This window comes from Rhipicephalus microplus, chromosome X (genome assembly GCF_043290135.1).
Source record: "Rhipicephalus microplus isolate Deutch F79 chromosome X, USDA_Rmic, whole genome shotgun sequence".
Lineage (NCBI taxonomy): Eukaryota > Metazoa > Arthropoda > Arachnida > Ixodida > Ixodidae > Rhipicephalus > Rhipicephalus microplus.
Genome location: NC_134710.1, coordinates 454,802,499 through 454,827,799, shown reverse-complemented (window position 1 = coordinate 454,827,799; position 25,301 = coordinate 454,802,499). Strand labels below are relative to the sequence as shown.

Genomic DNA, 25,301 nt, shown 5'->3' with positions numbered 1-25,301 from the left:
TGAATGAGCCGAAACTGCTATCGTGAAAACTTAAGGGAAATCCTAGATGACATTCTCTGGAGCCTGTGTAAGGGACACTGTGAGGGACAATTTTCCTCACATTAGTAAACTACTCTGTCACAATAAATAAATTGCCAAGCTTGCCAGAAGAAGACTCTTGGTACGCTAGAAAATCCACACAAAAAGTGTGGGTGGCAATGCCACTTTCAAGTTCCTGTGCCGTGATGTCGTATATTTTGATGTCGCCTACGTAGTTCCCAATTGGTAAATATGAAGTACATTGTCCTCTGTTGGGGCCAGGCATTTAGCACACCCAATTTTGCTAAATTTTAATGAACCATTCTGGCCAAAATACAAAAACATTTCGAAATTCATGACATCACATGCTGAGATTTTGGCACAACATTTAAAAATGAAACTTTCCTTGATTTTCTCTTCTGTTAATGGGCTTATAGCAGTGAAATTAATGATAGTAAAGTTTTTAGAGCACGATTTATTTATCTAAGCTGATTTTTGTCTTGCGTTAGTGCTCTTGTAAAAACAGACCTGAAAATAATTTGTATCCTTACTGTCAAGCCAAGCATAGCAACATTATCTTGCCTTTGAAAAGCTATTTAACAAATATATTGCACAGATTCTTGCAGGTAACCTTTCATGTAATGATTTTATTTTGGCCGCCACTTGAGTGCTCATTTGTATTTTGTTTTGCTCTATATTTCTTGTACAATGCTGGTTTTGTTTGGTTTTGTGGTGTGAAATAACTAAGGCTATGCTATGCCAGACACAGTGAAAGAAAGATTAAAAAAAAACTATGGCGAAACTGCTCATGAAATGTTCAGTTCATAGTTCATCATGGATTTATTCATGACATCTTACACATGATGCAGCGCATCTTGATGGAACTATATAATAGGCCTGTTTCCTTAGAAATGATTGTGTGCATGCACTGATTTTTTCGTAAGTGAATTTTAATCAAAAGAATTGAGAGGACAAGCACGTTCACTGCAGTAATCTGTGAAGATTTTTTGGGGGGGGGGGGGAGGCAGTCACACATTCGTTACATTTTCTTACACACAAAAACAATACAATAATTTCATACGTCATAAACATATTCCAAGCACAAGATATTTGCGCACAAGATGTATCTACGTGCAAGTACATTTGCAGCAAGACTTATTCCACAGCACAACAAAATAAAAGGGCATGGAAAACACTCACAAATGATTTTGAACTTTCGCCCATCAAGCTGTCATTCTTGAGAGGTCTAATAAAGATGAATTCGTGAACAGGATTCTAGTGTCACTTCTTCTCGATGCTCATGTCGAGGCCGCAGAATGAAATCACAGCGGCAGCCGTGGTACAATCAAAATAAAAATCCAAAATTACCACTTTTCTTGCGTTACACTGCACGTTAGAAATTCTTGGGTGAATCTGGAGGCCTACACTAGAACATCCCTCATAATCAGATTGTGGTATTTGCAAGTAAAACTGAATAGAAAGGACATTGCAAGTCTAGAGCTGTTCACGCTAGATTAACATGGTTGTCCTTTCAAAAAGCAGTGACAATATGCAGTGAACAAAATGTGAGTGTACCTCATTTCTTTTATACATTGCATTCTCTTGTGAGCTGCTTTGATATCTTAATATATTTAATAGGTAAGTACTGGGTCACTATCTGCAAGTTCAAAAAATGTCAACTCTGCTATAGTGACTGTCACCAGCCAGTCATTAAGGTTATGTAGTCTACTCGTCTGATTACTAGTTTGTTGAGACTTTTTGAATGGAATTTTTAGGTGCACATTCACCTTGGCTTATGCTTCTAGAGGCTGGCATGATTACTTCATCATCACCCATACAGAAAAGAATATTGTGACATAGAAGTGAAACAATCAGGTTTGAGGCACAGAACTATCTCAAGATGTGTCCCGACAAGTGATGATGATCATGTATAGATGACGAACAAGTGCCTGATAAATACTTGCATTATGCACAGATAAATGATAAAAGTAAAGAATAGAAAGAATGGACAACGCAATAGATTTTCCTAGCATGCCTCAAGCCACACAAGTATAGTCTTTCATTGAGGCCGGCTGTATTACTCTAGAACATTGACCATTAAAACATATTCATTATAAACAATAAAAAAACAAGTATAATGTATTAAAGATAGAACAGTTGCCTGTAGATGCACTTTGCATGGCCACAACAGAAAATAAATATGAAAGAAATATTGAAAATACATTGGAACCATTGCACTGTGTGAAGATGGGTGACCCTGGAGTAGATGGATTTGAAGTCTTCTTTGGGAATTGGTGCGCTACAGTGGATCAGTGGCTAAGGTACTCGGCTGCTGATGCGAAGGTCACGAGTTCGATTCCGGCTGTGGCGGTCACATTTCGGTAAAGGCAAAGTAGTAGAGACTTGTGTAATATGGGATCTCAGTGCACGTTAATGAACTCTAGATGATCAAAGTTTCCCTAGTCCTCCATGACGGCATCTCTCATATTGTGATTTTGGGACACAAAACCCCATATATTCTCTGGGAATTGTACAAGGAATTCATAAAAGCATAGTGTTTTGTTGTAAGTTGTAACGTTCGCACAGAAAAATGTTTCAAGACAGCACTGGCAGAGCATCTTCATTGTAGCAGTAGCACTTGGTGCATGTGGTCTTGCAGTTATAATGCTCGTCTGCCAAGCCGAAGGTAGTAGCATCGAATCTCGACTGTTATGGCTGCATTTTTAATGGAGGCAGAAATGCTTGAGGCCTGTGTACCTAGATCTAGTTGCACGTTAAAGCTAGTTGAATTTTCAGGAGCCCTTTACTATCTACTTCGTCCTTCATAATTGCATTGTGCTTTTGGAATGTTAAATCTCTGCAATTATTAGAGAACCTGATGCTTGAAATACATCTTTTTTTTTCACTAGCACAAATTCCATGAATAAGAAGTGGACACATGGCCGCACACGCGTTCTTTTTTTTCTTGCATGAATGATCCAAGGATGAATTATGTGCTCAGCTCATGCACTGTGCCTGGGGGTGCTAGGGGTCTTTTATAGAGGCGGAGGGATGCCACGAAATTGTTCAAGAGAGCCATTTGCACTTTCATTGTCAAAAAAAAAATCGTTAGAATAAAAAAAAAAACTGAAAAGGGGCCTTGCATAGTAAGTACATACATGTTTCTGAAGTTCTTTGGAAAAAATAAGAGGCACTCGCCTTGTCCGAAAAAAACACACACACACACACATATTGACGTTTCAAGGACACTACAGGTCCCTTGTTCACAATGAAGAGCATGCAAGAGGGCGTGACTATGGAATGGGTGGGGCAGAATGCGTATATATATCTCTGGGACATTACCCTGTGTCCGGTTAATTGTATTTTTCGTCGTTTGAATGTGCAATGATTCTAAAAGTAGCTGTGTTGACAGGCGCTTCTCTGTTGCAATTATGCTCGCAGAATCTCAGCCGATGATGTGGTTACTGTTCAAATGATAATCCGCCGAGATGTTCGAGCTTGCATTGCCTTTCTTGACATGGTTCTGGTTCTGCTGGATTCTTCTTTTAAAATTTCCAGTTTCACCTACGTAGGATGCGTCACAATCTTTGCATGGTATCTTGTAGATAACCCCCTGGAAATCTTGAGTTTCGCAGACGGTCTTTCACACGTGCGAGTTTCTGCTTTAGCTTGGTGGTCGGCACATAAGTGATTTTTACACCATATGTGCCATACACTCTTTCAAGCGCCTCACTGACGCCTTGCGCATAGGGTACAGCAGCACGTTTTCGCCTGTCAGCTTCACGAACCTCTTCAGGGCAAGCAACTGAAGACCGCAATTGTTGAGTCCTCAGGACCTGTGAGGGGTAGCCATTGTTGCAGAGGTCTTTCCTTACCACAGCTAGCTTTCGCTTGCGCAGACCAGGCTCAGAGCAGATGCACATTGCGCGAGAAAGAAGAGCTGCGGCAACTGAGTGTCTAACCTTAGGTATCTACCCATGTGGGTCGACTTTAGATACACACTGGTTATAAGCCCTTTGGCTGACCGTCTTACAAGAACATTGAGGAAGGCAATTATTCTTTTATTTTTTGTTTCATGGTTCAAGGGCGATGTTTGCACAGACCAGAAAGCACAGAAACAAAAGCTTCCATTGCTGTTCCGAACTGCTGCTTGTAAAAGTGTCAGTTGAAAATAAAATTTTTTTCATGCAGAATTCCACCACCCAGCATAGGTTCTCAGTCTCAAAGGGCATACGTAAAAGCAGAGATGCATCAGTGCCAAGTAGGTTCTTGCAACACTGGACTGTGCAATCGACGGGTACGCATGTGAAGCACTGTGTCTCAATAGATTCCCAAGCAAAAATTCTTCCAGAGTTGTGCCCTGCCGCGGTGGTCTAGTTGCTAAGGTACTCTGCTACTGACCCGCAGGTCGCGGGATCGAATTCTGGCTGTGGCTGCTGAATCTTCAATGAGGGCAAAAATACTGTAGGCCCGCGTGCTTAGATTTGGGTGCACGTTAAAGAACCCCAGGTGGTCAAAATTTCTGGAGCCCTCCTGTATGGCGTCTCTCATGATCATATGGTGGTTTTGGGACCTTAAACCCCACATATAAATCTATCAATCACCCAGAGTTGCCTCCACGTTTCATATAAGAGAGTATAAGATTTGATGGTACTTCTTAATTTTCACCACAGGCTAACATGAAGGTTGTTTAATGAGTTTGTGGTCTGCAATAATCATGGTCGTTCCCTGTGTGTATGATTAACATTTCTTCTTCTTGATCTTGGGACAGAAGCCGCCGGTTGATGGCGTCTTGCTGCAGCATTGTGGGAGGATGACCAAGTGCAGGTTTACGTTTGCTGCATTTTGGTGCTACATGTCTCGGCTGCTTTTCAGCGTTTTTGTTGGCGGGCACCAGATCAGGTCATCTTTCTCAGGGCTGTTCTGGATTTGCAAGCTTATGCTTCGCAGCATATTTATCTAGGTCTTCTTGCATGCTTTCTAGCTCTTCTGATGTAACTGAAGGGAGCTTTTTCAATAGCCCTTGAAAAGTGGCTTCTGCTTGGACTTTAAATGACTTGAGTTTTTTGGCTCTTAATTGTTCGCTCGAATGCTGCTTTGTGCCCTGTATTATTATCTGAGCACTCTCCATAAGGCAACTGGTCATTAATCATTGAGCAGCTTTCACCCACACTGCTCTGAGGGAACGCTACACAGCTGGCTGAATTTTGCTGCGGCTTGCAAGACTGCACCTCCACTGAAGCGACTCCATGAGTGTGCTTGCACAGGTGTGCATGCATTACATGATCAAGATGTGTGCATGCGTACATGTGATGGCAAGCTTCGCATTGCTTGCAGTGGAGCTCACAGCCAGTGTAAATCACTTGTGTCCTTTCTACAGTGTAGTGGGAGTCAGTCTTGCTTTGCGATTCTACTTTCCACTGACCATCTCCAAGTTTTACTATGTTTGATGGCAGAATTTCATGTCCTGCTTTGTGCTTCTTGAAAATCGCAGTCTTTCGATGGTCTCCTTTGCCTTTCACAAGTGCGATCGCCCTACTGAATAATTTGTCTGCTGTGAAGCTAAATAATACTAGTAGTAGCCTGTCAAGCCGCTGGTTTACCTTGCCAGCAAAGTAAGAATATTTCAGAGCTTTGCATAGACTCTATGTGATTGTTCGTAGTCAGGCCAACATTGCTCCGGTAGCAGTAAGCCCATTGGTGTGCTCTTGTAGTACAGGTCTTTGCAAAAAAATTTCATGAACTTCTCAAGTTGTTCCAGCTCTTTGGGAGTGAGGCTATCTGTTTCTCGCTCTTTTGATCCAAAGTTTAGAAATGCCTTCTGCATCTGCTCAAACTCTGCCACATCCGTGCATTTCATCAGAGTATGTAACATGTCTGTCACGGTGCTTCTGCACTATTTGTAGGTAATTGAATTTATGTGTGCGTTCCAATCACACAACATATCCCAGGCACATGGCAGCCGCTTCGGCAAAGGCCCCATCACTTGCTCCCATGCATTCCCATAGACTGGAGCATCATCTGACATAAATGCCTGGTACTGCATGACACCACCCTTTTTTTGGATGGTTTCAAAAAATGTTGCCATAGTTTCTGTATTCACCCTCTTAGATATGAGGTAAGCACATGGGATTCCAGATCCATCTTCAGCTATGGTGAGCAGGGTTGTTAATTGGGAATTATATATGTTTGTTCCATGTGTGGAATCAATGCAGAGTTTTTGTGTGCGTAGCTTGCGCAGGAGTTGCATCTGTGGGAAGGTCATTAAAGCAAGCTCAAAGTTTCCGTCATTCTCCCTTGGGTCTCCCACCTTCTTGTAGTAAAGAAGAGGACAGCGTCTATCTTTCTGATTGGCTTCATCTAAGTCTACTAGGTCATTATTTGCATCCTCTGCCCCATTATTTTCAGTCATTTCAGCTATCCACATATCAACACTTATAAAGTCATCCGGATGTCGCTGTTCTTGTTTTGTAATCTTAAATTTTTCGCTGATGTTCCATAGGTCCTCTCTTGTGACTAGATTCATCCGGTCACTGTTTGTGGATGAGGACGCCTGGATTTTCTGCAGAATTATTTTGGGGGGCACTCCTTGTCCAAGTTTTCCTGTGAATTTGAAAAAAGTTTGAATAACCTCATGAGAAACCATGTGTGCTTCAAATTTATTTGGATTTAGCCATTGGTGCTTTAGCCATATGGATTAGCCAAATGAAAGTGATGATGAAAGCAGACATGCCAGGCATTTAAAATGATTACACCTATAAAATGCTTTAAAAAAGCATATTATTGCACATGAGATAACAGCAAGTTGTTATACAGATTTGAACATTCATGCTAAGATATTTTGATTATTTTGAATGTGAAAGCAGTAAAATCTTGTTTTATTAAAATGAGCAATAACCTTTGTTCTATCTAAATGGCCACTTTTGTTGTAACTATAGTGATTTCTTTTGCCCTCTAGGTCAAATTTTCCTAAATGCAAGTCAGACAGACAGACACAGAACGTTATTGTCCTAAATGCAAGTGACTTTTTTTTTACATAAGCTCAAAGAAGTTCAGGCATTATTTTTTTCTGTGTCTGTTGGAATATTTTGAAAGCAGGCAAATGCTTGTAGTGATCTTTCCTGCCATTAGTGCACTAGTAGTTTAGTGAAGTTGAGCCACCACATGACGAGCTGGTGTTTGGTATAAAATATTTCTCTTTCCACATTGTACATTCGCTATAAATTAATAACTGAAAATTGCAATTAAGAATTATATACTTTTGGCTGTGCATCGCAAATATGAGCATAAACAATTATGATATAAGGCAATAGAGGACAACAAAAACTGCGAAGAGAGAGTGCATAGTGCCCACAAGCCAAGTTCCGCTAAAGCAGCTTGCTCCTTGTGCTCATGGCAGTATTCCCAACATGACACCATTTCTTTCTTTTTGCTGGACTTCACAGATTGTCACATGACACTCAGTCCTAGTTCCTTTTTCTTATCCTCCATGATAGGCATACAGTTCATACAAACATTTTCATTGAGCTATCATAGATCATGCAATCATAGATCATGCAAGGTCAAGACAAGCTTTTGACCATATGCAGGGCCATTTAAAACATTTGAGGGAGGCCAGCCAAAGAGGTTTCTAATATTGTAAAATATTCAAAAAATGAATAAATATAAAAAAATGAAGTCAAAACCTCTGGACTAGCTTTGTGCCTTCTGCAAAGGCAACTGTAAAGTTACATGGAATTTATTTTTAAAGAGAAACTAAGAGACGACTTTGGCTAAATCAATAGACAAATTTTCAGCAGCTTCAACAATCAAGATCATTGAAAACAGTGCAATGATAAGTGAGAAAGTAAGGTGAACATAAGCAAAAAATGAGACCTTACCAGTAAATTTCACCACCATGCACAATGTGCTACGCTATCCTTGTTCAAATAGTCATTGGTACTTAACCACTGATAGTCAATGGAGGAGCTGCTATCTCATCATCTAGGAGCGCATCACTTGTGGCGTACTTTAAAATTTCACTACTTCCACAATGGTACGTGGTGCAGACTAGATGGTACTTGGACTGTGTTAATATGGTTCTACTTTTGATCTCGAAGACATTTCTACTAATTTTAGGAGGTGCAACGCAATTTTTTCTATAAATAGTGCTTGGCTGAATTTGAAGCATATGCCTTGTCAGTGAAAACAATGAGATAGCCCTGGAGAGTCTCTGTGCCCTCTCATGTCCTTTACCTTCTGACACATTGGTACTCTTCGAATACTTTCAATAGTCCATTGATGCTATTTTCCGATGTCATGATTCTCTGTGGGCCAAATCAAATGCTTGCTACTAACCAATCGACGAACCCTATGACTCTGTGCCATGGTGTCTTGATTGGAAACACTGAGTGTGTGCATACCATCTTTTTTTTTGCAGAGCCTCGTGGCTGTAGTGGTTCCCACTACAGCCACGAGGCTCTGCAAAATCATAGGTGGGACACTAATGGCTCAACTAAGTGCAGGAATTGGGCACTCTCCCAATTCCTGCACTTAGTTGAGCCATTAGTGTCCCACCTATGTTAACTGAGTGCAACCGGCTTGTCACTCTCCTCTAAAAGTGTATACCAGCTTCTATTTGACTGGTTGCAACAATTTTCAGGACTGACTACACACACATCAATTGTGTATGTGTAGTGATTTTTATTGTAGCACACACTCCAATTCCAAAAGCAGCATTAATTGCTGTCTGCTTTAGGTATAGCTAATTACTCCCATTACGAGGTCACCTTAGCCAATGTATAACTGTCGCAGGTCCCCTTCACGTGGGCTAGGCATAATTGCACAGCAGCTAGCTGTGTGGTAAATACCAAGTTCACCTTTGCATTGAATGCTTGAAACAATCTAAAAGTAAACAGCCTCCTTGAATTAAAAAATAATTTTCGTGGCCATTAATTTTTTATTTTGACTCTGCCCGAAAACAGCAATACAGATGCGTACCACTTTTCATGCCCGGCTTTAAAGATAGTGGTATGTACCACTTCTTTCTCAGGATCTATTCTGCTGAGTTTCTTGAGAATAATGCAAAACATTTTCTTAAGTCATTCTAGATGTGGTTCTGCAGATTTTAAGAAAAAACTTGACTTGAAGGTAGAGCCTCACAAAGGGTTAATCTAGCACTGTTGTTTGCACTTTGAAATGACTGCACCTCTCCAAACACACTTTTTAGCTTCTACTTTTGTCACCAAAGGCTTTTCAAAGCATTTCCGGTATATCAGGTACTGTTTTCCCCCAACTGCTTCATTTATGCTATTTAAAAAATTTCAGATCAGTCAATGTTTTGTTTATTCAGAGGCTATAGCCTTTTTATTAGCAGTGATTACAGTAATGCAGCTAGAAGCATTGTGCTACTGAATTTTTCTAGTGTTTACTTCCTCAACTCTCATTGTCTTCCACTCAGGTTTAGGCACTGCTTGCTTTCAGTGTGTTTTTGATCATGCTTCATAATATGCAGTGAAATGCTCAAGCCACCTCCCCACCTCACCCTCCAGGCCACCCCAAATCGTGAAGAAAAATGGTGCATTACCTGCAAGCACTGTAGTTTCAGCAACGGAGAGCCTCTGGTGTGAGACCTCCATCAAATGGCCGTAGTGCTGCCTCTGAAATTCTGCGAAGACTTTGTTGCCTTTTTCTGTGACATCAAGTGTTGCAAAACAATGCTTGTCTATCTTGCAGCTGCTATGCTGTTTCTTTTGCCGTTGACGCTTTTCTGTTGGAACTTCTGCATAAATCCCTGAACGATGACATCGAAGGTAGTGCTTAAAGACGCCGGGTGAATTTTCTTTCTTTCCTGTGGAGGCAACAAAATGGCTGCAAGTTTCTCTTTCCATTTTATCCTTCCAGGATGGGAACTCTGAAAATAAAAGGTCAAAGAAATATTATGTTATTGTGCCTTCAATTTCATCTTACAGGTTTCTTTGCTAAATGATTACAAGCTTTGTCTGTTTAAATGTAGAACGCTTGCTGTCTGCGATCAGCAGTTTCGTTTTTTTAATTGAAATAAAAAATAAACGAAGAAGTTGTCACCGTGACTTGGCGACGGCAACCCATTTCCACTTGATTTACAAATAAAGAATTAAAAACAAAATACCATATATACATATGTACAGTGCCATATAGGTGAGTCCAAAAGTTTGCATTTGGGCAGGACAAACACGTAGCAGCTACGCTCACTTCCAACATAGTCTGTTCAGTAGTAATCACAAGTCCTTGTCTTTAAGGAAAAACAAAACGCTGCAGCACCTTCATTGCTTTGTGATTTGTTTTAGATGATTACGGGCCTAGTATTTTTTTCAATGTAAATGTTCCCTGCGAATGTAGGGTATGGAATTCCTGTTCGAGTCACCGTTGGTGTGTGTGTCGTGTTTCGGAAAGTCGATCAATATGCGTTAGATATCGTTGTAGCCGCACAAATATGCTGACAATGTTGCATGCTGAATCCGAAGTAGAAAGTGCTTTGTGTAAGCAGTTCCGAGTTTCGGGCGATGTACGAGAGTGTCAATACACCTTGGGAGATGAGGGTCTAATTGGCCCTCAAGATTAGGATCAACAGCATATAGGATCGATTCCTTTGTTTTGTTTGTGAACCAGGTAGACAAGCAGAGTTCACAATTCACTGTTCTTAAAATTCTGTTTACTTAACACTGAGATACAGGAATGAGGTGCTCCAGTGTGGTGCTTTAGTGGCTAAGGTACTCTGCTGCTGACCCGCAGGTCGCAGGTCAGCAGCAGGGTGCGGCGGCTGAATTTCCGATAATGGCAGAAATTTTGTAGACCCATGAGCTCAGATTTGGGTGCATGTTAAAAAACCCCAGGTGGCCAAAATTTCTGGAGCCCTCCACTATGGCATCTCTCATAATCATTCGGTGGTTTGGGGACGTTAAATTCCAAATATCAATCATGGAATGAGGCAAGTTTGCGTATGATGAGCAGTTTTCGCCAACTCGGCTACCATTTCATTTCCCTTGATTCTGCAGTGACTGGGGACCTAAGGATATGCCACTCCATGATTCGACTTCGTAGCTTCTGAAAGCTCTTTTAATATCACGTATACTGTATGCACATCAATATGTCTTGAAAGTGGCAATTTCCACACATGTAGATGCCGCCAAAAAGTCTGTAAGTATAACCCACTTTCTTGGCATCGTTGATATAATGAAGCTTATGGCTAACAAAATTCCTATAAGCTCTGGTGTTGTTGAAGAGGAGAGATGCATATTCTTCACGTAGCTCCGGAATGATAAATGCTGATGTCGCAGTCTTTTTGGCGATGGGGTCGTTGGTGTACACGTGATGTGATTTCAACTGCTGCGCGGCAATGATTGGCACTTCATGCTTGCTGCAAAGTCCTTCTATTGAAGTTTCTATAGTTGGAAGTTCAAGCAGCTATGGCGGGTAATTTAGATCTATTGGCCAATGTGCTGACACAGGAAGTCGTGAAATGTAGTGTTGGTACACATTGTATATCTGCACTACGGCGCAGTTCTCAATATTTGATATGAGTGGATGTGAAGGGTATTGCGTGTCTAGGTGGAAGAGGTGCCGACAGGTCTCCCCATTTCGAATTGTTATAAAGTCGGGTTCTCGTGCCTCTGCCCATGTCAGAGAACCTGATGTTGTATGTGAAACCCCCAGACATATGCGTAAGCTTCGTGCTTGTAACAGCTGAAGTCGGCGTAGAGATGTCCGAGAGATGTTGTGGAGAACTGGCGTGGAGTAGGCAATCTTCAGTAAGATGACTGCACAATGGACGTAGAGTATAAATGCATGTTTACCGCCCCATTTTGTTCTCGCTATGCGCCGAATAACACTTATGATAGAGTTCACTTGATTTGCTAGATCAGCAACATGCAGACTCCATCTGAGTTGGTGGTCTAAGGTAACGCCAAGGAAGCACTCTCAATTTCCTTATGTTTCTAAATTTAGTAGGTTCTCAGGCAAGCGGTACGACAGCCACCATCCGCTTCCCCTGCCATGAGTGATAGCAGAATCCTGCAGAACCTCTGGAAATATTTCCAAGTGAAGTTTTGTTATATGTTTGAAGCAATTAAAGTGTATAGAAAATCGCTGCTATTTTTCGTCCACTTTAATTATTTTCAATTTAAGAGACAATTATTGTACTCTGGTTTAAAAAAAAACAAATAATGCCCCGTATGCATTCCTCGGCTAATTCGTTTCTTTAATTATGCAAAACAGTGGTGGCAATGGGACTAGATACGATTGTTTTTGAACACCCATATTTCAAGTGGTTAGGAGGTTGGACAAAAATGACAGCTGTTTACAAATTTTGCACAATTGAGAAACTTTCACTCCAGTCAGAACGATTTTGCATCATATAGTGCGATCAATATCGCGTGTCAGCTTGCATCGAATTTTCATAGGGTTAGGTCCGGGCGTCCGGGCCATCCTGTCAATTTTTAACGTGCTCCGTCAAAACAGTACCTGTCAGGTTGTAAATGCAGTTTACATGGCAACTACGTATGTGGAAATAGAAGTTATGGCGAGTAACAGAAAAGTGTCGGTCCAGCTAAAACTCCTAGCAACCTCACCGAGCCCCTTCTTATTTAAATACTTACGCAGCAATGCTCATAAAGGCACCATTCTTTGGTGCGCACCGCTTGGCAGAATCAGTAGTGTGTCATTATTAAAAAAAAAAAAAACGATCATTTTTGCCACGGTGGATTTTTGCGCTGAAAGCATAGCGCTCTCTATTAGGACTGCGCTAAAGTAATAAGTACTGCGTGCCCACAACTCTCATAGGTAGCGCTAACTTGTAGCACTTATTTTATTAAGCTTGTAATTTGCTTTTTTATGTCTAACAAAATTTAAATTTTATTTTGAAAAATTAAACAAAGGTTTTTGGTTTCTCGCAAACTTGTTTCTTTGGCACTCATAAAAAGGGCACTAGGTAGCGTGAAATACTGTCCGGTGAAAGCCTTATCTATCCATACCTTCAATGACGAAGAGTGAAGAGCGCGCGAACCTAGAAGTGTGGAAGTGGCATGACAATAGTTATAGCGCGAGAACAAAACGACGACACAAAGACAAGAAGGACACAAAGGACACGAGTCCTTCGTGTCCTTCTTGTCTGTGTCGTCGTTTTGTTCTCGCGCTATAACAATAGTCAGGCGAACCTAAAGTAGCGAAACCGTCTGTTGCTGATATATGCCCAACGAAAGTTCTAAGACGCGTTTCGATGCTTTGTGCACTTGCTGTGACATCACGTTATCGTCAAAATGTCACAACATAATGGATCTTCGACGCGCCAACGAGTATAACATGACAACTGAGCTAGTAAGTACAACCACGTGATTTGATAAACCTCGTCCGACATGGATGCATTTAAAGTTGATTTTCTCAAGGACTTGATTCTCGCTAACTCTGCGAACTATTTGTACTCTCAATGTATGCTCGACTGCATTAACGCGTTCGTTTAGAAAGGTAGCGATTAGTTTGAGTGAATGGCTAACAGAAAGCGACGACCTGCTGTTCGCGGCTGAGGACGTTGGCACCGACCGCGGCTGTCACCTCGCATGAAGCTTCCTCTTATGCTTGATATTTTGCACAACGTCCTAGCTTGGCGTACGATTATTTCTTATATAATAACGACGTCGGTGTTTACACAATTGTGGCTTAACTCTTTCGGGACCGCCCGAGAAAAGGATGAAAAAGAGAGGTGTGGGTAAACATTTTTTATTATATGAAACAAAAGTACTACACTACTTTATCATACACCAAAATGCAGGTTATTGAATGGTTTTTAACATACAAAACAAATGTTTTACCTAAGCATTGCACACAATAAATGAAAAAATCTGAAAGTAAGAACTTAGAGAAAAAAAACACAAAAAAGTTTTAAAAAGTTTAAACACAGAAATTTTCAACAAAATTAAAATTATTTGAGAATATACAAAATGTGGCAAAATGCTTTCTTTCTTGATCGTAAAAGTTTGGTGTGGCTAGGAGTAACGGTTTTGTGTGTGTGTGTGTGTGAACCCTTTGGCACTAGGTACCAGCACTTGCACACGTGCCTAGGTTGGCGTTGCACGACGCGTGTGCCACTCGCCGAAGCAGTTCCGGACTGAGGTGAAACACAGGTGAACTTGGCACGTGTCACAAAAAACGTTTGTTTTGAGCTCGACTTTGGTGCGTTCGTAGCCCAACTTGCAGTTCTTACGTTTTTGGACTTTTTGTGGTCCGCATGTTTGAAGTGGGTGGTGGAGGAGATCGAGCTTGTTTGCCATCAAAGCCAAAAATCTGCTCAAGAAGCTCTTCTCTGAAGGCCAGATGATCATACCTGGCTTTTCGACTGAGCTCAGGGATCTCCGGGTGTGATGCACGATGTGCTTGAAAAAGCACAAAACTGTTCACGCAGGCAATGTCGATGCAATAAAAAAATAACGTCTTCCACCACCGCACACTTCGCATCAAGACGTTGTAGTAACCAATCATTTGATCCGACTTATCTACTCCCAGCATTCCATAGTTGTATTCGTCAATCAGCAATGGCTTGGGCACTGATACTTCAGTCCAGGTGTTACCACTCCGCACTCGTGTTTTGGAACACCTTTCTTGTTGGCAGTGTGGATGGTGCTGATCATATTTACAACGCGCCGATCTTTCCACTGAAAGTAAAGGATGTTGCCATCTCGCATCCATCGAATGTCCCCACGTTTGGCTTTTTTTTCCCCAACGTGGCTCCTTCAGTTCTTTGGGAAATCCTCGGCGATCTGCGCGTTGTTCCACAAGCCAATGTTTTATGGTCAAGGAGGTAATCAAAGAGGTGCGTCGAAGTGTAAAAATTGTCCATAAAAATTGTGTATCCCTGATCAAAGTATGAGGAACACAGATCGCACACTACACCAAAAGCAAGCCATGAGGCCCCGGCTGCACACGGCGGCCAGTGTAGACACTGAACTGCACAGTGTATCTATCCTGTGTCAGGGTCAGCTAGCACCCACAGCTTGTATCCCCATTTAGTCACCTTATCTTTCAGGTATTGACGAGTTCCAGACCTCCCTTTTGATTTTACCATGCGCTCGTCCACGGAGAGATCTCGATTGGGCTGGAAGAGCTGTGCTGACACTTGGTTGATGTGCTCAAGAAGCCACCACATGTATCGCAGCGTTCCTTTTGACTGTTGGTTTGGATCATCCAAGTCCGCAATTTGGAGGAGCGCTAGCAAAGCGATAAATCGCTTTCGGGGCATGATGCGTCGTGCAAGGAGACCACTATAAAAACTTCCTACGTTCCAGTAAAGTTTAAGTCTTGGAACCTTCACAATCCCCATGTAAATCACCAGCCCAATGAACTTCAGCAGTTCACTGGGGGTGACTTCCTCCCACGAACCATCTGGCCGAGAGTGCGTCGGTTTTTCAAGAATGCGGGTCCACACATACTTGTTTGTGTTTTCGCAAATCATTGCAACAACTTCCGCAGAAGAAAAAAAAAACAGAAGAAAGAAATCCAGGGCAGTCAAAAACTTCGTCCCGCTTCTCAGGGCCATGGCGACGTCATCGCCCAGATAGACACCGGGCGATGACGTCGCCCGGTGTCTACAGATTACCGGGCGATGTCTACAGTAGTCTACGCCCGGTGTCTACAGTAGACACCGGGCGATGTCTTCTTGGCGAAAACTCAATCCGCTTCTGCACTGGTGGCAGGAGATCACCACCATAGGTGGTTGACACCCTAGCGAACAGATATAAATCAGCGAGAACATATACCGAGTTCACATAGCTACTCGAGAGCCAACTGAAAGAGAAACCAACACTCACCTTCCAGCCCCGCTTGAAGTTCCCGGCTGATCATCCCCTGAATCCTCACTTGAGGTAAGCGCTGTCAAAAAACAAAATATCTGACGCGTCGCCGCCTGGCGATAAAAAAACAAACTTCACAAAATAAAAAATTATAGTTGTCAAACTATCTCACAGATGGCGGCAGCTGTTCCATTGAGCAAAAATTTTTATTCTGGAGGCGCGCGAAACCATCGATCACATGTGATCGACGGCCTATGGGCGCGGTCCTGAAAGAGTTAAGCGGCCGACTGATTGTCCTAGACAAGTGTGATTTGGACTGTATACAGTCGTCAGCAAGTTTAACACGAACGCTTCTCCGCGTGTTCTGAAACAGTTTGACGCTTGCGCCGCGTAGCTTTGGGTTCTGTTGCCGAGAATTTACCAATTAATGCCGAAATACTATCCAAGCATACCTCGGTAATACCTCGGCAACAGCTCTTCGCGGCTGGCATTAGTCAAAGTAGTCCAGGTCACAGGTCTGGGCGTTCGTGATAAGCTTGCTGACGACTGTACATTGATGCTTTGGTCACAGCCGTGGTTGGTTGAAGACGCAGACAACATGGCTGTAGTATATTCTCGTCTGCGTGTCTTTAAAAAAACAGTGTGAGAGAGAAGATATTTATTCGGTCCAGAGCGAACAGTACGAGGCGTTTATACATCTAAAATCCGGCTGATTCCATGTGAGAATGGGAATGCCGAGCCGCTCTGCCATGTCCGGGCCTTCAGAACAGCCAGGATCTAGTTGTAATAGCTGGTGTCGTTGATTGCGGTAGTCCACCAGTCTCCATGACTGCAGACCTGCAATGCAAGGCATTGCCAGGACATGTGTTTTAATGAGCAGCAATGTGGCCATGTTGAGTGCATCTCCATATGTATCATACTCGGGAAGCTCCTTCAAAAATATCAACCTGTTTGCAGCATTTCGAATTTAATTGTATAGTGGTCTGCTTAGTTCATCGTGAAGAGATAGAACACCCAGCTAGCCTCCCTGTAGTGCAAGGCAATCTCATGTAAGTAAACTAGTGGATCGCTAATCTCTGGCTGTTTTCAAACCATTACCGGGCCCCACACTGCCGCAGCACAAATATGAGCAATCTCATTGGGGTTCAGTTCAATCGGCATTACGTCCAGACGCTAGTCAGCAGAGTACTAGAGAATTTGATGAATTTCATCCTGTAAGGGCCTGCATTAAGGACCCTCATGGCATTTTTGAGATAACCTGATTGAATGCCCTGACGGCAGCTCGTGATCCAGAGCAAATGATTTGATTGATATGTGGGGTTTAACGTCCCAAAACCACCATATGATTATGAGAGACGCCGTAGTGGAGGGCTCCGGAAATTTCGACCACCTGGGGTTCTTTAACGTGCACCCAAATCTGAGTACACGGGCCTACAACATTTCCGCCTCCATCGGAAATGCAGCCGCCGCAGCCGGGATTTGAACCCGCGACCTGCGGGTCAGCAGCCGAGTACCTTAGCCACTAGACCACCGCGGCGGGGCATGATCCAGAGCAATGAGGCAGTGTAAACAGTGGTGGGCTCATGGTCTAGTAGTGCTATAGAGATTTGTGTACTTTCCGACGCCAGAGTTCTATTATGACTTACATATTTGCAATGTTCACTGTTGGTTTACAAACTCACCACAATGGTCTACTGGTTATGGTACTTGACTGCTAACCCGCAGGTCGCGGGATTGAGTCGTGGCTGCAGCAGCCGCATTTTTGATAGAGGTAAAAATGCTTGAGGCCCGTGTACTTACATTTAAGTACACGTTAAAGAACCCTAGGTGGTTCTTTAACAGAGCCCTCGACTACGGCCTTTCAAATAATCATATTGTGGTTTTGGAACATTAAAACCCAACAATTATTACTGTTTGTTTACAGCACACATGGACATTACTCATATACCTGAATAGCAGTGCGGACAATATATCGATCAATGTTCAGCTAGTGCCAGAACTCCGGTGGAATGGAGGGACCTTGTCATGAATGCCAATGGTCTGAAGCAGGCTGAGACATTGCATATGTTGCTGACAGGACTATCGATCTGAAGGTACAGTCTGATGATAAATACTTGGCACTTTGAAAAATCTGTTGGCTCTGCCGAAGCAGGGACAATTCTTGCGCAAGTGGTGACGAAAAGAATGTCTCCGAAAAACGAGTCAGCTTTTGAAGAGGCTAGTTTGCAGCAAACACTTAAGTGTTGGATTATTTAAGGCCTGCATCCTATTTTTCCCAAAGGTGCAGCACCCCTCTTATTATGCAGACATCTTTGTCACTACTTCTTTCATGAACCTGTTCAAGTTGTGCGGGAAAAAAGGAAACCTTTGTTCTCATCAGCTCTGCGTAAACTATGGAGATGCAATGATGCTAGAAAATATCGTCCGATCAGTGCCCAGCTGAAACAATTTACACTATTACTTCACAATCAAACCAACTGCTCTTTGAAAGAACTTGCACGTCCTAAAGAGTATTAAGTAACAGTGCTTCTTTACTGGGCATACGCTTGCTCTTCGAGGTCACTAGGACAGTTTGTCAAGCGATTCTGCAGACAATTAAGGACAACATCCTAGTGATTTTGACTTGTCTTGACAGGCACAATCTTTTTCTGGAGCAGCATCTCGAGGAAGTACCCAAAAACGATGTGATGAACATAACAAGATAGCCGGTGCAAGAAAAAGTTGCATCACAAATTCTTAGAAGTCATAATTTTGAGCATCAACTGGATGTCACATTCGGTTCATAGACACTCGTATAATGGAAAACCACTTATGTCATCAGCATACAAGAGTGCCTTTGAGGAAAATTCTTTTTGATACTGTGCATGCCGCCACACTCATTGCAACAGAACTGAAAATTGGGCTAGTTGGATATGCATGGTGTAACTGTGGGTTAAGCACACCGAGAAACACAAAGCGTTTGTTCTGTGTTCTTTGTGCTCTTAAAACACAGTTACACCACTCTCATTGACTTAAATTAAGTGTCTCTGCAGATGTCAACTTTTAAGCAACAAACAATTGCTAAGGGGCTCCGCAAAACTTGACTTTTGGAATGACATACTGCTCTGGAAACCTTTCATTCACTTTCAAACACAATAGCAGCACCAAAGGCACATGGTTTTTACACGGACCTCGAGATGTTCAGCTCGAGCTCAGTTTCCCAAGCTTGGTGCTTATCTAACAGGCTGGAAACGTCACACAGATCATCAAGGCGTTCATAATTGATCCTCTGAAATGTACTGGACATGATTTTACCAATTGTAACAAAGCTTCAAAAATGAGATAAAGAAGTTGATGCATACAATATGAGTCACACAACCATCACTTATCTCAAGTCCATGCTCAGACAAATCGACATGGAGTTCTGCAAGTGATTTCAGATGGCTGATGTACTAAATCTGCCAACACAGGCTTCACATCACTACAAGTTGGCTTTTCATCATAATGCGTGAATGTGCCATTTTGGGATGCAAACCTTTCTCAATAATGTAATCTAAGAGACAAACTCGTTTCACCGAAAGTACTGAGAGGAGTGCACCGCTGTGAATGTTGTTGTTTGTTATTAGCTCTGTTGATCCAGAGAAGCTGAGACAGCACTTGTTCGTTAAGGAAATAGATCTGCCGTCACTCAATATAGGGCTGTAAAAATGGTACCACTATTTAATGCAAGAGAAATGCACAGACAGCAAAACATTGGTATTTTGATGAGCAATACTGATAAAAATGTTTCTGAACTGTAAGGCCTCCTTGTGCAGTGGAGGGATTGTACTATGTACAGGTGTTGAGATAGAGACGAGCTTTTACTCCTTGCACCACACTATAACTTTCCCACCATTGACACAGACAGGGGAAAGTCTGGTTGGGCTCCTGCTGCTTTGCATCTACTGAAGCATGGGCACTGATTCGGAAGTCTTGAGCTAGTTTACTACGAGACATTGCTGCAATATATTTGAAAGGTATCTCTTTTACAATTAAGATCTGATAGAGACTACCACTGTCAGTGAGCCACTTTTGTAGCTGTGTGAAAGTGGGGAAACTGAAGAAAGCTCTCCAAAAGATGACTCTTTCATCTCTGTTTCAGTGTTTTGCACTGCTTCGCTTGTTGGCTTAATTGGGCTGGAAAATTCTGAGAATTGCTGAAGTCTTGTCATTACCTTATCGTGATACAGGCATGCCTTCACTGACATGTATATGTTTCACGAGTCAACATTTCAACAATATTTTTCAAGTGTCATATGGTAAATTTCTAATGCCAATAAAGTGATGATCTTCTGGACATTTACTGGTTGGTATTAAAACAACAAAAGCTTTGCAACTTGAACTCCTTGACATTGTGTAATCAGTGCCACATTTCAACTCTGGAAATGCAAAGCATTTTGATAGGTATGTCTGCTAGTAAGCGTTGTAAACTGTCTTTTCCTATAGCACAATCCATAGAATGTCTGTCAAACTCTCATTTAATCTACAGGGACAGTAAGGAGCTCTATAAAAATGTCTATTTAGCTATATAACCCACACGCATTACGATGCACGGCCTTTATTGCCATAACATGTAATCTAATTTAGAGAATCAAACCCTTTTTTTTTTGTACTTCAAAAGTAGACCCTTGTTCACTTTCGATGGCGTGAGGACACACACATAATTTGTTTTAAGAAGCTTTTTATAGTATTCTGTAAGTAGGGCAACTTTCTCCTTTTAGAAGGAAGCGATGTTTAACGCGTTTTTTTTTTTTTTTCAATTCATGTTGACCTAGCTGAAACAAGCCATCCCCACGCTCTGCTTAGTTGCTTTGCGGCATCTAACGTTAAATAGTTCACAGTGAAAAGAAGAGTCGGCACTTCTCGTGTATTAAATATTCGCGACATAAAAACAACCGTAGCTTTTCTGAACAATCTCGGTGATCTGCTGAGACAGACATCAGCACGAGGTTCAAGGTGCAAGGACGCACGTGCAGAGCAGCCAAAGGTTTCCAGACGGTGCTCTCGTACAAAGTATCAGCACCCATCTCATAGCGCGAGATATATCGTGCAGGCCGCCCTCAACTCCGAGTAAAGACGAAAAAAGCACGCGCATTTTTATGAGCCAGGCCTAAATGACATCGTTGCATGCCGTGCACGGTCGCCTGTATATTTTACGAGCGCAATTTACATTTTGCCAACGCAAACCCTACATTCTCGCACAGGGGGTCCCAGATTTCTTGCCACTACTGGTGAGGGGTCAAAGACGTACCCTCCTAATATGCTAAAGAAAAAGGGAGTGCGTTTAGCTGATGCATGTGCACGTGGCTCAACATTTTTCTTACCTTTGTAAGAGTCAAACGTGAAGTTCTGTACTTCTTTAAATTCATGTTCGCGAACATGATGCTGCCGAAGATCTAGAAGCTTCAAAAAAAAAACTTTGGACACAAGTCGCACGGGATAGTCCTTCCTTCACCGCACTCCTTTGTTTTTGCTGTTGCCAAGGTCTTTTCTCCATAGACATCTTTATGTGCCTTTTTAAATTGCTTGCATTTGAAAAATCCTTGCCGCAGAAAGTGCAGATTTTGCCGAGTCTCGTGGAGGTGCTAGCGCGCGGCCCGGCGCTCTCGCTGCCGTCCATCGAGAGCGTCCGACAGAACTCGGGAGACGGGAACACGAGGCTCACTTGTTGCGGGATCGGCAGGAACTGTAGGTAAACTGGGAAAACTTGGCATCGCCTCATACGGAATAATCGAGTTCCATGATTTCTCTCGTGGTTGACGCTGCGCCATCCCTAGAATTCCCCAGAAAGCGATGTTGTACGGAGCGGCGACGTCTGCATCGAACTAGCCAATGGGAGCGAGGATCATCCTCCTGAAGATACCGCTTCGCCTGTACGCTGTACGCGGGTTTCTCTATGGGGCTTCGCTCGGAGGATTTCAAGCTGGACGGTTGTGCCCTCGCGATCTCCGACTTCAGCGTAGCTCCCGCCGACTGGTTCGCCCTCCGCGGTCTCCTGATGCCGTGCAGCTCTCGCATTGTGGCACCCCGCCCTTGGACTGCTTCGACCGGATCTCCACTTTCCTATCTCCTTCTTTTTTCCTCTCGTTGGCTGGCGGCTTCTTATCCATCTATTTTCCTTCTATTCTTTTTATTCCTTCTCTCTATATCTTTTATTCCCCATATCCCATTCCTCTGCTGACCTGTTGAGGTGTCCTCGTAAGGAGAGACAGTTGCGGGTCAGCACCTTTCTTTTCTTTTCTTCTGATATAACCACAATCTCTCTCTCTCTATGCCCACTTAAGGATTCGCTCGCAGGATTTCAAGCTGGACGGTTGTGCCCTCGCGATCTCCGACTTCAGCGTAGCTCCCGCCGACTGGTTCGCCCTCCGCGGTCTCCTGACGCCGTGTAGCTCTCGCATTGTGGCACCCCGCCCTTGCACTGCTTCGACCGGATCCCCACTTTCCTATCTCCTTCTTTTTTCCTCTCGTTGGCTGTCTTCTTCTGCTTCTACTTTCCTTCTATTCTTTTTATCCCTCCTTCCCCCCACCCCCTATAAGGCACTGCGCCGTGTCGCCTGAAGGCAGACAGAAATTAGGTGCCTTTTTCCTCTTCATTCTAATCACTACCACCACCACCACTTAAGCTCGCTGGATTTCGTGCCGACCGGTTGTGCGCCCGCGCGCTCCGCGCGCTCGCGACCTTCGGCGTCATCATAGCTCTGGCCGACTGGGCTGGCCCTACGTCACCTCCTGTCGCCGACGGTCTTCGGCGACAGCACAGCTCTGACCTACTGGACCTGCTCTACGCCATCTACAGACGCCGACAACATCTCTCGCAAGTGTACCCCGTCCTCGGACTCCAGTGACCGTGCTTTCTTCTTTCCTGTCTCTCCTATCCCCTCAGTTTGTTGTTGCTTCTTCTTCCTCTTTTCTACACCTTTACTTCTACCCTTTTTATCCCTCCTCACCCCCATCCCTTGTGAGCTCTGTGGCGGTGTCGCTCCTGAAGCAGACAATAACGGGGCTCACTTTTCTCTTCCTTTCTCTATCTTAAGAACCACTCGCAATCTAAAAACGTTGCTCTATGCACGCGCCGCTTAGAAAAGTAGAGACAACCGCGTTGTCTGCTACGGAGTCCTCCATTACGATGCCTTCTGCGCAAGCCACGATGGCCGGCCAACGAGTGTTGCGGGACTGCATACAATGTTTATTGCGTCAAAACGTGTGGTGCTCAATAAATAGAGAGAAATACAAAGTTTTCGCATTGGGAGTGTGAAGGTCATAGATTTCTAGTCTGTAGTCCTCGTTTTTAAAGCGACATTAGCAGCTGGAGTTGCTCGAAGCTGGAAAATACAGTCGACGCCAGCCGCGCCTTCAATTGGAATCTTTTTGTACTAGTCGGTAACCGCTTATATAGGGTAAATATGTGAAACACATGCAGCTAAGTCGTGTGACCTTTCAATGTGTCTGTGTGTTGTGTATCTTCCTCAAAAGTGTAAAAACAGTTTGCCGTTTGCTAGCTGACAAAAAAAAAGAATAAAGAAATATGTGCTGTCGTGAGAAAATAGAAATATCACAGCATATCCATACAGTGAATGATGATGAGTGGGGCGAAGCGTTCGCCCGTGCTTCCGTCCGTCCATTCAAGCGTCCATCCGTTTGCGCCTACGTGCGTCCGTACGTCCATTCGTGTATCCATCCATGCGCCCGTCCGTCCAGCATATCCATGGAGCACAGCATAGCACGAATGGACGCACAGATGGACGCGGACTTACGGTTGGACGCACGCACGGGCAGACGCCCGGACAAATGCAGAGACATACACAGAGATGGACGAACGCACAGACTGGCACACGGAAGGACGGACGCACAGAAGCATGGACGGACTGATGGGCGCTTCGGCCGCATATCATCACGCACTCCTAGGATATGCTGTGACACCGTTTTATTGACATGCAATGCAATGCTACTGGCTACTACGAGTATGATGACACGGGACATACGACCCATGGCATAAGGGGCTTTAACCCTGAAGAAAGTAGTTGAAGGCGCCGGTAGCAACAAAGTCGCAACGTAGGTGCACATCTTCGCGCAATCGCAGCTTATGTAGAAGCGATTAAGAACAACGTATTTTGTGCTATCCAAAATGAACGAGTTAAATACGCATGTACACCGCATGCAAGTGAACGTGTATTGCACCCGGTGCACTGGTGATCGCAAGTAAGCCCGATCGGGATCAAATTTTATTACAGTGATTGGCGCCCTTCTGCAGCTGGCGTAAGAGTCAATCACATCAGGCTTGATCGCGATTGAAAGTGCCCGTGGGACAGCGCTTCAAGTTATGACTATAGAAATGCTGAAGTGGCACAACTTTCGCTGCACAAACACGAACCGTCCGTGGGTAGCCACTTGTTGCGCTTGATCTTTACACACTAGTCATCTTTTTCGGATCTTTCGGGAATCTGAACATTTTGCAACCATTTCGCGCGTGGTTTGTGCACTGTGGCACGCAACACTCGAGCATTTTGCCCGAGAAAACGCCGCGCACGTGTCTCACTCAACCAGCCGCGACGAGACGGGGGGGGGGGGGGAGCCAAATGGCAGCCGCCGATCGGAAGGCGGCACTCACCCCTTCAAAGAGTTTACATCTGATGTAGTTCCGCTTGTGGCATGTTCGTCTGTGTTCGGATTTTTTTCCGTGCTTGTGCGCCAGTATACGACACAGGTACTCACAGCGTCACATATTGCAATGACTTCGTCGATGGTGGATCGTTTAGCCATGTATTTATCTTCTCGGCGTGAAAGTAGCTTTGCGCAGTGGTCTCCAAACTGAAGAAGACATTTGAGCAATGTCAATACGATTAAGTGTCGCCAACAGTGACTCATCTACTACCATAACAGAAACATAAGAAAAAGATTAATGAAAACTATGTTTTGACACTTTTGTCAAAGCAAGTAGTGATCGGGTTACTTGTGAGAAGAGAAACTGCCCCAGGAACGCCATCATAATGGGCGCGTTGATAGCAACAAAAAATCCTATCCGGACTGACTGATCCTGGCCAGAAGCACTCATGTGACACTGGTATAAAAGATAATATAGTTTCTTATTGAGGAATGAAAGACATTAGCATGTGTGGCCAAAACGATCGCAGTCACGGTCTCCTGGAAAATGGCTCACTCGCTATAACCATGCTATAGCTTTTTTTCTGCGTTGCGACTCTATTTCTTTCTTTCCTTCGATGGGCAGCATCTCTCAATTTTTTGGTTATATATATATATATATATATATATATATATACCCTTATGGAAACGGGCACCAATTAGTGTCATCTATATTCATCCATTCATTTGCTTCCTCCAACAAACGTTCTCGTAAACGAATTTTAACAGTCACAAAAAGCGCGATCGAGAAGCTGTGTCATCCTAGGTTATTGTTCGCAGTGAAAGCAGAATACAGTTCTGCCTTTTTGACGACTGCCGAAGTCC

The 25,301-nt window shown here is 43.4% G+C and overlaps 1 long non-coding RNA gene and 1 pseudogene across 1 annotated transcript; both read right to left on the bottom strand.

Annotated features, from left to right (window-relative positions):
• Positions 1-834: 834 nt before the first annotated feature.
• On the bottom strand, positions 835-15,478 carry LOC119160856 (uncharacterized; annotated as a pseudogene).
• A 980-nt stretch (positions 15,479-16,458) lies between these two features.
• LOC142776642 (uncharacterized) lies at positions 16,459-22,267 on the bottom strand. Its single transcript, XR_012887700.1, has 2 exons — positions 21,158-22,267; positions 16,459-16,652 (listed from the first exon to the last, which is right to left on the bottom strand). It is a non-coding gene; the product is annotated as an uncharacterized LOC142776642 (long non-coding RNA).
• Between the last annotated feature and the right edge of the window lie 3,034 nt (positions 22,268-25,301).